General features: G+C 40.7%; 1 protein-coding gene across 6 annotated transcripts in view; it reads left to right on the forward strand.

The window, feature by feature from the left end:
* pam (peptidylglycine alpha-amidating monooxygenase) overlaps window positions 1-14,103 on the forward strand; it is a 163,907-nt gene that overhangs the window by 30,191 nt on the left and 119,613 nt on the right. Inside the window, exon 1 of one of the 6 annotated variants that reach the window (XM_073067916.1) lies at window positions 1,031-1,225. The exons of the other annotated variants lie outside the window; for them this stretch is intronic. The gene's annotated coding sequence lies outside the window, so the exon portion shown is untranslated. Of the gene's footprint in view, window positions 1-1,030; window positions 1,226-14,103 lie in introns of those variants that run through there. 6 annotated transcript variants of the gene reach the window in all.

The raw sequence follows: 14,103 nt of genomic DNA on the forward strand, positions 1-14,103 counted from the left end.
TTTTGTGTGTGTTACATTCATTTTCCTGTAAGCTATGTGTGTTGGGAATGAGGGAAACCCTATTCGATTCGATTCAATGGAAAAGCCCTTGTGGGTTTAAAGTTAAATCAAATGTTGTGTCACCAGGATTTCCAAACTGTTAGATACTAGATTATCAGACTTTATTGTGGTTGTAAAAAGAAAGAGGATGGGTGAGGGAGGGGCAAGACAGAATTTATCCCTGATAGGATGAGGTCAGAACTGTAGATGATCATTCGATTGGTAGGTTAACGAGGGTTGGTGGAAAGAGACTGTTGACAGAGGAATATAGAAACGATTAAATGAGGGCACTTAGAACACTAAGGAATGGTGTTCCTAAAAATAAGTCAAAGGAATTGATCGGAAGTAAATTTGCTATTCATGGTAATTCTCTGTACAGTAGGTTTTGAAAGCAGTGATATTTTGCGGTCGGTATTTGTTTGTGCAGTCAGTTGTTGCGTGTTATGCACAAATATTTTAGCTGTGATGTCTGAAAGGTCATGGAATAGCTGTAAGCCCTGACCTTCACCTTCGCTTATCAGGTGCAGAGATGTTTTTGTAACATTCTGTGTTCTGCACTAGTAACTTAAACCGTGATTAAATAATGTTATTTACCTGAAGATAGATAGATTACATATTTCATCATTTAATATTTTTGCCAGACATATAGACCCAGTCTGTAGATTGCAATTAATTGCCCTTTTTACTTCAAGGTTGTCTCTGGATAAATTGTATCATTGTGATTCATTGCAGGAAAGTTTTAAGGGAAAAAAGGAATTCCTCTGAAGGCAAGCATTTCAGAAACAGGGTTGTAAACAAGTATGAAATCACTGCTATATTGCTCAATCAGTCGGAGTTAATCTGTGGGTTGGACTGTCTGGTCTTCCTTGCTGAGTATGTGCCCGCCAAATGTGATTTTCCTGGGTGTTGAGGGTTGGCCAAACAGATCCACCTCACCCGATCAGGAACCCCAGAGAGCAGCTGACTGTGCAAACAACGCTCAGGAGGCAGTCTGCTAAGGCTTTGTCCTAGGAAGTGCCGATGACCTTTGACGTCTTGCTACCTCTCCTAAGAATTCATTTTTATTTATTGACATACAGCGTGGAATTGTCCCTCTGGCCCTCTGAGCCCTGCTGCCTGGCAACCGTCGATTTAACCCTTGCCTAATCATGGAACAATTTACAATGACCAATTAACCTACCGACCGGTAAGTCTCTGTACTGTGGGAGGAAACCCACGTAGTCACTGGGAAAGCATACAAACTTCTTACAGACAGTGGCGGGAATTGAACCCGGGCTGTTAGTTCTGTAAAGTGTTGCACTAACCACTATGCTACCGTGCCGCGCTAAGGACCTCTAACTGTCTTTGACAGAGGTATTTAAAAGCTTTAACATAAGTGATCGGTCTGGAGTGTGATGGAACTTAAGCCTGATTTATACCTCTGCGTCGCATCTACGCTGTAGGTATCACGTACCCTACACCGTAGGGTGACGTGCACCTCCCCTAAAAAGTAACTCACGCGTCGCAGCAATGCAGACCGCAGCAACTGTGATTGGTCCACTTGGTAGCATCGCATTTCCTCCTACTCATTTCCGGTTGCTTCTTCTCTGCCATGTCTGTACGCTGATGTGAAATAGATGAACCAGATCATCAAATCTACCTGCCGACATGCAAAAATGTTTGAAATGTATTTCCTTCTCCATGTCGCTCATAAAGAAACTCAACACAGTGGCATAGAAGCCCCACTGCCAACTGGTGTTTTGGCGCACACCAACGCATGCTCGGTACGGTGTAGAGCCTATGCAGATGTGTAAATCAGGCCTACAGCGTAGCCCATACGCACAAGTATAAATCAGCCTTTTCTCCACTTGCGTGTGTGCGTACAGTGCCAACGACTCCAGTTCAGGAGCAATTCAGGATAAAGCAGCCAATTGATGACACCTCCATCAGCCTCCGTCAAAGTTCATACCCTTCGTTCCAGTCACGATGGTTGCAAAGTGTAACAACGCCAAAAGATATTGCGGTTACTCATCCTACCCTGACAGCACCTCCCACAAACCTGGGAAAGACGAGGGCAGAGTTCCATTGGAGCATGCCACATGGAGTGGCTCTGTCACAGTGCAAATTTCTATAGAGGTACGGTGGAGAGCGTTCTGCCTGGTTGCAGTACAGCCTGGTGTGGACGCTCCAATGCACAGGATCGCAAGAAGCTGCTGAGGGTTGTAGAGTCGGTCAGCTCCACCATGGGCACAGTCCTTCCCACCTTTAAGGCCATTTTCATGAGGCAGTGCCTCAAGTGGGCAATATCCATTATCAAGGGCCCTCAAAACCCAGGATGTGTCCTCTACTCATTTACTACCAGGAAAGACCCTGAAGACCCATATTTAATGATTCAAGAATGACTTCTGCCCCGTCAGATTTCTGAATGGTCTGTGAACACTACCTCTTTTTTCGTGCTATTTATCTTGTAATTTATCATGTCTCATCACGTATGAAGTGCCAGTAGTGTTAAACGGCTATTTTTTTAACGCGTCGTAAACATACCTTGTTGTTGTGGTAATATTCCTTTGTGTACTGTGTGTAAGTCATATGTACCATGTTGTGTATTTGGTCTTGAGGAATATTGTGTCATTTGGTGGTAAACGTGTATATGGTTGAATGGCAATAAGTGTAAGCTTGAACTTACAATAATGTTAGATCTTTGCATACTACTGTTGCTGCAAATATGTCATTTAAAGCTGATAATAAACCCGTTCCTGGTTCTGATATTGCTCACCATCCTGACTTGAAGATAAATTACTGGGTCTCCCTACCTCACAGCTCTGTGGGAGTGCCTTCTTGAAGATCTACAGCAATTAAAGGAAGTGTCTCACTGCTACCTCCCAAAGGTGACCAATAAATACCCACTTTGCAAGCGACATCCGTTCTTGAAGATGAACTGGTAGAAAAAGTAGGACAGATATCAACAGACAGATAATTTGGCCTACCTGCATAACTAGATTGAGTGAGTTAACACTTGATTCGGGCTGAGGGAACGTCAAATCAGATATGATCTGATTGAAGGGCAGAAATGGCTAGTTCGAGGGGGGATAGTTTTAAGGAAATTGGAGGAAAGTGTAAAGGGGATGTCAAAGGAACATTCTTCACACAATGCTGAATGTGTAAAATGTGCTAGGGGTGGTGGTAGAAGGAGATGCATTAGGGGCATTTATGAAATTCTTATATAAGCATATGGATGATAGAAAAATGCAGGGCTATGTCAGAGGGGAGGGTTAGAGTAATCTTAATTGTAGTTTAAGAGGTTGGCACAGCATCGTGGGCTGAATGGTCTATACTCAACTGTTCTATGAATAGTGAAACAAGCTTGAGTGCCTGAAATGACAGCCTTTGCTCTCTTGCCTTAATATATTATCAGGAATTCTCATCTTTGAATGTTCTTTGTGTTTAGAAACCATGAGCCCAGTTAATCTATTTCCCATCAATGAGAGATGATTGAAGTTAGCAACCAGAAGTACTGTAATGAAATGAAAAACTCTTGATATATGCTCCATTTATTTTCCAGTGCTGCTTCCAGTAAAAACTGTGCCAGCAGTAACCATTTGTCTTTGTCATTAGTGTTTTGTCCTTCGATGGGCTCCATTTTATGAACTTTTAGCACTTGGATGATTTACACATAAATAAGAGTATACGTTATCCTTGAGCAGTGCTTGTGACGGCAAGGAAATAGTTGATGCTTCAGGTTAAGACCTTGCATGAGCATTGAGAATTTAGAGAGGAGATGAGATGAGCGGTAGGGGTGAGGATGGCAGGTGATGTGGAACCTGGAGGGGAGGGGAATGAGGAACAGATGAGGCATGAGGAGCGAGGGTGAAGTCAGATGTTGGCTGATAAAGATATCAGATGATGAGAGGCAACTTTATAGAGGTGTACAAGATGATAATAGATCGAGTGGATTGCCAGAGACTTTTTCTTAGGATGGAAATGGCTAATACAAGGGGACATAACTTTAATTGTTTGGTGGAATACGTAGGGGAATGTCAGAGGTAGATTGGAAAGGGGATCAGAGTACCGCAAGGTTCAGTGTATGCTGAGCGGCCAGTGGATCCAGATAATGGGGATGGGAGATGTTTGGAGAACCAGAAACGGGGTGGAAGGAATGTAAGGGTGTGTGGGTTATATGTGAATTTGGAAAAATCAGTGTTCATACCACTGGGTTGTATATGGTCCAGGTAGAATAAGATGATAAAACATACAAGCAGAATTTGGCCATTCAGCCCATCAAGTCTACTCTGCCATTCCATCGTGGCTGATTTAATATGAGATTCTGCCCTTCTGCAGAGCTTGCATGCTGCATCCTGTTTTAAGTGTATGACCAAGGCAATGTGGGTGACTGTTAGTAGCTTTCAGGTATAGTTTAGCAACTCACTGAGTTCCGGAGCTGTCAGGGATAGGCAATAAAGGTTCTCGGCAATATCCACATCCCACAAACGAGTAAATAAAAATAACACACTTCATGAAGTTTGCTGCTTGTTTTGGCAGTTGCTTTGGATGTTAATGTTCTCCATAGAATCACTGGCAGGCAATGCAGTCTGGTCACTGAACTATGAATAACTTTCCATATGTACATGTTGTTTCTTTTTGCTCTTCTGATTTTCCTCTACATTGAAATTGCTAGAAATTAACTCTAGATGATTTCTCAATGAATCTCCAACAATGGCAACTTGGTATTCAACTAGGAAATGTTATGCTGCACAGTGACACTGCATAATGGTATAAAATCTTGCTAAAATAGAATAATGAAGTAGAGATCTGGTAAGAAACCTTATGTTTTGCACATCCTGATGTTCATTGTTACTGTGTGGCTTTTATACTTTAAAACAGACATAAATAGGTTAGGTTTCTAATGTCAATTACTGAACAGTTCTCAAAATGGGACACCAGTAGTGAATTTTAATGTTGTGTTAGTGAACCTTATAATTTAGCTTATTCCCGTATTCTCTTATGACGTGGAAGGAAGCCACTTAGCTCTGAATCCATGCCATCTCTCAGTGAAATCCCTTTGCCCCAATTACTTCTTTGCAGTTTATTCTCATCTGACCATCAACTCAACCTTGATTCTCCTGCCTCCCAACTCAGATAGGGATAGCCAACCAATCAGCGTACTTGTGAGAGGTGGGAAGAAACTGAATGCCTCCAGAAGCTCACATGAATGCAGAGTGAGCATGCAAACTCCTCAGCAACAGCACTGGAGGTTCAATTAGAACCAAGTTTAATGCAGCTTTGAGGAGGCATTGCTACCTGATGAAGCACTGCATTGTTTCTTTAAAACCTCAATGCGGACTTAAGTACAGTATAAGTGATTGTATTGATGTAACAAATCCAGAAACAAGTCCTCAGTGACATAGATAAATGAAGGAAATTCATCTTTGTGCCCTAGTTTCTATGTCCATGTTCTCCCTTTATTCTATTTCCTAACCCTCAAATCATATATTGCTCACTCATTTTTCTTCTGTGTTAATTTAGATTTGTCCAAATAGAGCCCTTGGAAGCATTTTAATTGTTTTTGTCTTTTCTTACTCGGCCCTTCTTGTCTAGACCTTATTCTCCAGTCTTCATTTTCTCTAAAGTCTTTCCAGGCTTATGAATTTTATGGTTGCCTAGTTACGTTCCCTTAATAAACCTGGTTCAGTTTACATTGTGAGTTAATGGTGCATGTTGAGAACTTGAAATCTGTGTCTTCTGCTATCAGAGGCAGCCCCTTATTTATGAGGGACAACCAAATGATTCATGGTGCTTTATAATTAGTAAAGTCGTGTTTCTGTATTTGGGAAGGGTATTTCTAGGTAGTCTTTTGGGAGGGAATTTTAACCCCAGCATCTTTCAGTAAATCTTGTCACTGACAAGAACATAACTAACATGCATGGTTGTTACAATTTGATGGCTTCAGTTTGAAGGATGATGTGTTAAAATCATCTTTGGTTTGGTGACCTACAATTAGAAGGTGTATGTCTTTTTTTTTGAATAATTTATGTGTATTGTATTTTGAGAACAATATCAATTTTCTTTATTTTCTTTCTTTATTTTACTTTCTAGAAATGTCTATGGGAAATGATTTAACTTTGCATGGAAAATGCTGGAGAGACTCAGCAGGCCAGGCAGCATCTATGGAAAAGAATAGAGTCAACTTTTCGGGACTGGAAAGGAAGAAGTCAGAATGAGAAGTTAGGGGGGAGAGAGGGCCCTGGCCTGAAACGCCAACTGCGTACTCTTTTCCATAGACGATGCCCGACCTGTTGATCTCCAGTATTTCCAGCATCTGCAGACTTACTTATGTTAATGATTTAGCTTTATTTCTTCCATCTGTATTTTTGTACTGTTTGGTAACGAATCTTGTTAGCAAAATTGCATTAAATCTTTGCTCCATGTATGGTAGCCTGAAGCTGTGTTTTCTCATTTTCATCAGAGACAGCAATTGGAAAATAGTATGCAACATTGTTAAGATTTAGAGCCTGACTAACAGCCTAACTGAATGCATGCAAACTCTTTGTTTATAGCTGTTGCGATGTTATACTAACAGACAGGCTTTCCTTTACATTCGATGGTTTATCAGAAACACCATGCCTACGGGATGTGAGCTAGCCATTCACATTTACTACATCCAAATATGTGGGATGTTGATTATAAATTGGCTGTGGAGATGCAATTTCAACTTGCCAAGGGGTTTTCAGTATGATTTGAACTCTATATGTTATGACTCAAAAGTAGACTGTTGCTTTTAACCCAAAGACTCAGTCTTAGGAAATGTGATCAAAAGGTATAAAATAATCTTGGTAATTCAATGCCCTACAGGTTTTGAGACCTATGTGTTAATCCACAGCCTCGAGAATGTTTGGTCGATGGTTTCAATTTCTATTTTTTTTTGTTAAGTGTCAATTTGGCAAAAAAAGACACTACAGCAAATATTTTGAATTGATAATAGTGCAGTGTATTCCTTACATTCTGCAGCGACATTTTTCTGATGCTTTTATTCTGAGCGAGTAAGATTTAATTTAAAGATGAACGATACGGCTATCCTTGTTGAAGACAAAACAAAAGAAAACCAGAATACATTTTAAGAGGTCTATGGTTTATACGTTCATGTGTCCTTTTGTACCTGCCAGTACCGGAAAAGTGTTTAAAATTCCTGAGAATCAAACTGTCTTGAGAATTCCAAAGCATTTTAAGGTCAAAATGTAGTGCAAACACTTCAGGATATAATAAAATGAAGGAATGTTTGTAACCATGTTCTACTGTTGGGAATAAGATTAAAAGTTAAAGGCATAATTACATTACATAAGAAAAAGGGTAGGAGTAAGAACATAAGATATAGGAACAGATTTAGGCCATTTGGCCCACTGAGTCAGCTCTGCTTACTTGTGATCCCTCTCAACCGCAGTCTCCTGCCGTCTCCCCATAACCTTTGATGCCCTGACTAATCAGGAACCTATCAACCTCTGCTTTAAATATTTTCAATGACTTGGCCTCCATTGCTGTCTGTGTCAAAGAATTTCACAGACCCACCACCCTCTGGCTAAAGAAATTTCTCCTTATCTTTGTTCTTAAGAGATATTCTGTGGCTGTGGCCTGTGGACCTAGGCACCCCCACTATGGGAAACATCCTCTCCATCTCACTCTATCTAGACCTTTCAATGTTCAATAGACTTCCATGAGATCCCCATTCATGCTTCATCTAAACTCCAGGCTTGTCACTCGAGCCTGCTCCACCGTTGAACAGGATTCTGGCTGATCCACCTTAAATGCTACTTTCTTGACCTATCCCCATAATCTTTCATTCCTCTAATATCCAGGCATCTAATAATCTGTTTTAAATACAATTGGTGACTGACTATGAATTCTAAAGATTCACTAATCTTTCGTTGAAGGAATTACTCCTTGTTTCAGTCCCAAATATCCTACCTTGTTTTGTAAGTGTGACACCTGGTTTTAATTATCTGTGTCAAAAGTAGTGTTGGCGCGTGGCCTAGTAGGTAAGGCATTGGACTAGTGATCTGAGGGTCACTGGTTCGAGCCTCAGCTGAGGCAGCGTGTTGTGTCCTTGAGTAAGGCACTTAACCACACATTGGTCTGCGATGACACTGGTGCCAAGCGGCTTGGGTCCTAGTGCCCCTCCCTTGGACAACGTTGGAGAGGGGAAGGCTTGCAGCTTGGGCAACTGCTGGTCTCCCATACAACCCTGCCCAGGCCTGCGCCCTGAGCCCCACAAATCCATGGTCTCATGAGACTAACGGATGCCTATTATTATGATCAAAAGTTAGATGATCAAAAAATGCATCCTTCTGTTTTTTGGTAGCTGAGGCCATTTTTTTTTCTCTCAACAACACAAGTCTAAATTATTCAAGGATACTTTAAAAGAAATTATGCCTATGTATTGGCAGAGAATTAAAATAGTAGCAGGCAAATGTCCTTGGAAATTATTATTGTCTTAATAAGAGTTTGTCAGTTAAAATCGAAACTTGAGCAACTGAAGGGCATTTTTTATTCTGGCCAGGAAATTGGCAGAAAGCAGGGTGACAATGCAGGTTCTCAAATTGGTAGGTGATAACTCTGGTAAGTTGTGAAAAAAATTATCCTCTGTTAGGTAATCTTATGTCCAGGGAATTATTAATGCTACACTAGTTAATTTTCTATTTGCTAGGTTTCTATAACAGAAGATATTAAGCGGTTTTGGGTATATGAAGTGAGATATCAGACCACAAGTCCATTGACTGAATAGGTACAACAGCTAAGCAGCATTACACACACAAACTGCTGGATGAAATTAGTCAACATTTTGGACTGAGGCACTACATCAAGACTGGACAGGAACGAGGCTAAAGCCAGAACAAAGTAGTGTTGAAAGGGAGAGGAGCACAAGCTGGCGGGTGATAGGTGAGGGGGAAAGCAGGTGGGTGGAGGGTGAGGATGTAAGGGACTAATATGAGAAGTTAGGAGGTGGTAGGGTGAAGAGGTAAAGGGCTGAACAAAGCTCTGACAGAACAGGATTTATTTAATCTGATAAACCATGAAATAAAGGGAAAAAAGGCAGGGAATTAGAGGCAGGTCAAGGGAGGGCGATGGAGGAAAAGCGGTGAGGGTGCCAACAGAATAGGGGAAAACAAAGGCGGGGAAACAGGAGTTAGCAAAATCAATATTAACTGGAGCTAAGAATGCAGCATATGAAATTGCAGACCAAGCTACCCCTTAGCAATGTAACCTTTACTTGAAGGAAGTGAATGAAATTCAGTTGTGTAGGAATGAGTTCTGACTTCCCATTCCCGTTCTGACATGTCAGTCCATGACCTTCTCTATGCCGTGATGAAACCACACTCAGGTTGGAGGAGAAATGCCTTAAATTCTGTCTAGGTGGCCTCCAAGCTGATGGCGTGAACATCGATTTCTCAAACATCTGGTAATTGTCACACCACTCCCTTCACCATTTCCCCCATTCCTGTTTCCTTCTCTCATCTCGTCTCTTTATCTGTCCATCACCTCCTCTGCTCTTCCCCCTTCCCTTTCTTCCATGGTCTTTTACCCTCTCCCTTCTCCAACCGTCTATCTCTTTCACCAATCAACTTCTTGGCTCTTTACTTCACCCCTCATCCTCTCCTGATTTCACCTATAACCTACCACCTTGTATTTTTTCCTCTCCTCCCTCCACCTAACTTGACTTCTCATCTTTTTTTCCAGTCCTGGTGAAGAGTCTTGGCCCAAAATGTCGTCTGTTTACTGTTTTCCATAGATGGTGCCTGGTCTGCTGAATACCTCCAGCATTTTGTGTGTTGGTTTGGATTATCAACATCTGCAGATTTTGTGTTTATGATACTGATGAGTCCTGGGTTTAGTCACTGTTCTGGGAGGAAGCAGAGAACTATAAGACTAATGTAATTGGGAGAATGGGAAAGGGAAGGAAAATATATTTAATATGGGAAGAGCATCTCGTATTAAATCAGCCATGGTGGAATGTCAGACTCGATGAGCTGAATGGCTCAATTCTGGTCCTATGTCATATGGCATGGTAATCCATATTGTTGGTCTGGAGAAGGCTGCAGAAGTAGAGCAAGTGAGGTTGGAAGATGTAGTCAGTGACCATCTGGTGAATATTGGGTCATGTACCATGGTGGGGCATGAATCAGGGGGTTAGGGGGTTGATGAGGTGACAAATTGATTTAAGCTTCAGTGCAATCTTTACACAGCGTAAGTTAACTTCTGTCCTTTGGAAGAATACACTGATATTTTGGTTTTTTGTAGCATTTGTCAGCTCTGTTACTACTGTGATTTGCGTACTTACACTCCTTTACCTTTAGATCTTTGTATCTGAGTAACAAGTTTTTTTTTAAAGATTCCGAATCAAGAGGAATTGAATTAAAATAACTTCCTTAACTTAGTGAAGTTGAAGGAAACTGGAGAGATTTGGTTTCTATCCCTGGTTGTTGGCTTCAGGCCCTTGTGCAAATGCTGTGAGAGCTGTGAATCAGCATGGGTTTGCCATCTGGATTGTAAATCAGCTGTTTCATTAATTCTACTTTAGTCAGTGATTTGCAGCATCCAGTTACAAAATAAAAGCTTCACACACTTGCCTACTTAATGCTGCAAAATGCAGAGTGGGATATTCAGCCCATTGAGTCCATGCCAGTTCCTAGCAGCACAGTCCCATATGTTCCATACCCCCTCTCATTTCTCTGTAATACAATTTAATCAATATCATGTTCCCACCAAATCTCTTAGGTTCCTTTTCCACTTAGCCACACTGTTGGAAAGATTGCAGTGTCAGTTAGCCTACCAGCATGCATTTGGGATGTGTTGGTACAGGTTTGCTTTACTGGCAATGACTTCAAATGCAGCATACAAAGATGTATTTGATTTGTTTAGTCATTCATGATATGTTTTATCCAGACTTTGTATTTCTAATAAGAACACCATTATGTTCATAAGCAGGGGAAGAGATAGGCTACTCAGCCCTTCATGTCTGTTCTGTGATTCAATAACAAAGGTCAAATACAAAGTAAATTTATTATCGAAGCACATTTATGTTACCATGTACAACCCTGAGATTCATTTTCTTGTGGCTATTTACAGGGAAAAAGAAATGCAATAGAGTTTTATGTAAAACTACACAAACTAAACAACTAATGTGCAAAAGAAGACAAACTGAGGAAATAAAAAAACTGATAACATGAGTTGTAAAGAGACCTTGAGAGAGAGTCGGAGGGCAGTAGAATCAGTTCACTGTAATGGTGAATGAAGTTATCCACACTGGTTTAGGAGCCCCATGGTTGTAGGGAAATGACTGTTCCTGAACCTGGTGGTCTGGGACCTAAGGCTTCTGTACCATAGCGAGAAGAGAGCCTGGATGGTGTTTTTGTTTTGCTGATAGATGCTGCTTTCTTGAGGCATTGCTCCATGTAAATATCCTCATTGTTGGAGAGGGCTTTTTCTGTGACGGGCTGGGCTGTATCTGCTATCTCCTGTAGCTATTCTGTTCCTGGGCATCGTGTTTCCATACCAGGCTGTGATGGAACCAGTTGGTGTATTTTCCACTGTACATCTATTGAAATATTTTCAAAGTTTTAGGTGACATGCAGGACTTATGTAAACTATTAAGAAACTAGAGATGCTGACATTACCTTCCTTGTGATGACATCTACTAGTCCCAGGACTGTGATATAGTAATACCAGGAAATTAAAAATTACTGATCCTCTCCATCTCTGATTCTCCAAAGAGGGCTGGCTTATGAAACCTCCACTTCCCTCTTCCAAATTCAGCCCTATTCTTATATCTTAACGGTGAGATTAGCTGATTTAAACTGAGAATAGAATCTGAATTTTCCAACTGAGCTACTGAAAAAAAAAACATGAATATTGCAACTTGAAATTACTCCAGCTGCAAAATCCTAATGCCCTGGCCAGGCTCTGTCTTTTTGCATGTATTAGGAATAGGTATTCTGTGCACTTTTGCAGTTCAATACGACTCAGCTGCTGGTTGGAAACACAGATAACTTATTCAGTTTCTCTTATTTTGTGAATGTGTTCCACGAACAACTTCTAACTACTACCCTGATGAATGTAACTTTCTTCCTGTTTTGCCCCAGGTCAGTAAGTGGATATGAATGTCTCTTGGCCTTTGTGACTGCGCAAAGTGAGACCTTCTGAATCTACTGCTCCTTTGATTTTTGTCTTGATTTCTGTGTCTGTGGCCTTTTATTCTTGCCATTTTTTTGTCATTATACTCTTTTTGGGAGGGTATTGTCCTTCAAGTTGAACTACTGCCTGAAACGTCTCTTCTTGTCTCACAATGTCAGATTGATAGGATGTCTGTGGCTTGTCTGATGACCATTCCTTATGTGGTTTCTCGTTACTTCTGGACACTCTCCTTACACACCTCATTGTATTTGTCTCCTTCCGTTTCTTGCTGACGTTAAGATCCAGGTGCGAGACTATAATCAACAGGAAGATGCCTAATTACCGTTCCTCCTGCTCTCGGGTGTTAGTTATTGTTGCTGGATTCATGACCTTTGTACAGGTCCTCTCCATGTTTTGGCGGATTTCCATTCCTGTGTACTGTTGGCAACCAATAGCTGAATTCCCTCGCAACAGAAGATGCTCTTGGCCCTGAAGGAGCCGGCAAGGCCATCCATCTGGTCTCCTGAATGCTCGTGTATATGTACAGGGCTGTACATAGGTTGGATATTCATAAGTTGTGGAGGATCTCTTTTACTCTCCGTGGATCCATCTGTTAGAGTTGTCCCTGGAAGCTTAAATACCTTTGTTTGCTTTGCTGATGTGTTGTTTATCAATGTACTATATTGGCATGCTGTTGTTGCTGTTCTATTGCTTTTAGGTTAATATGTCACAAGATTAATGTGCTGCCATTGTAATTTCAGAGCTGGTTAACTTCACTCACTCAACACAAAACTGATTCCATAACCTATGCACTCACTTTCAAGGATTCTACAACTCATCTTAACAGTATTATTTACTTAATATTATTTTTTCTCAGTTCAAGCTCGTAAAACCTGAGGTACGGGCATAACCAAGCACACTCATTTCTCAATTGCTAGGATCTTTTAGACTATTCTAGTGGTGTTTAGTATTGTAGCTTTCTGGAGATTTACATAAATTTTGCTGTGTAAGCCTAATTGCTTAATGCTATTGATAGTGACTTTGGAATGATACCGGTTGTCGCTATTACTATTAGGACAAAGTATACCCTGTTCATCTTTCATTGTCTTTCAATTTCCTTTTTTTAATTCAGCATATATCTGTTGTTTTGTGTATTTGGAATGGCTATATCTATTCAGTGAGTTGTTTTACCGTAGTTTATCCTGTAATATTATATCTGGATGGATATTATGGATTGTCCTATCTGGCTTAATACAAGTTGTTGGACTCTGACTCTAAAACTAGATCAGGCTTGTATTTATAGCAAGGTGTGTGTTTTGAGTTTGGATTGTAAAGCAAGATTTTGGTGAATGATGTTTGCCACTTGATTGTGCCTGTATAAGTAATCTGAATGGGTTAAATTGCTGCAGGATCCAGTAGCATGTTAGAGAGCTTCTGGTTTCTCTTGGCATCTTCTGTATTAGTCATCTTGAGTTTGTTGGTGTTTTATTTTGCATTTTTGATTTTTTTTTTGTATTAACCATCTGGTCCTGTATTGCCATAAGGAACAGTTCTGTTTCTGGAAAGGGGTCTCCAACTCTGAGCCAGGCGTTCAACAGTCCACGTTCTTGCCAACACCTAATCTGTTCAGATCGTAGGGATGTCACCCATGGAGGGTCATGCTTTTCAATTGGTTAACTTTTTCTTTGATTGTGATTATTCATTTTTCTGGGTTGTGCTTTCATTTAAGCTTTGTAGTGTGTATTTCTTATCAGAATTGCAAATGCTCGCATGGAGTGCTGAATCCTGTTTTCATTGATGAAAATATATCCTTGGAAGTTTTATCTGACTTGTGCAAATTTTTTAATTCTCTTATTCCTCTTTCCCCCCTTCTGTCCTAGTTAGTGTTAATCTAAATACATTTGAGTTTACATAGTGTTTTCTCTT

The sequence above is a fragment of the Hemitrygon akajei genome, chromosome 2 (assembly GCF_048418815.1).
Source record: "Hemitrygon akajei chromosome 2, sHemAka1.3, whole genome shotgun sequence".
NCBI classification, from domain to species: domain Eukaryota; kingdom Metazoa; phylum Chordata; class Chondrichthyes; order Myliobatiformes; family Dasyatidae; genus Hemitrygon; species Hemitrygon akajei.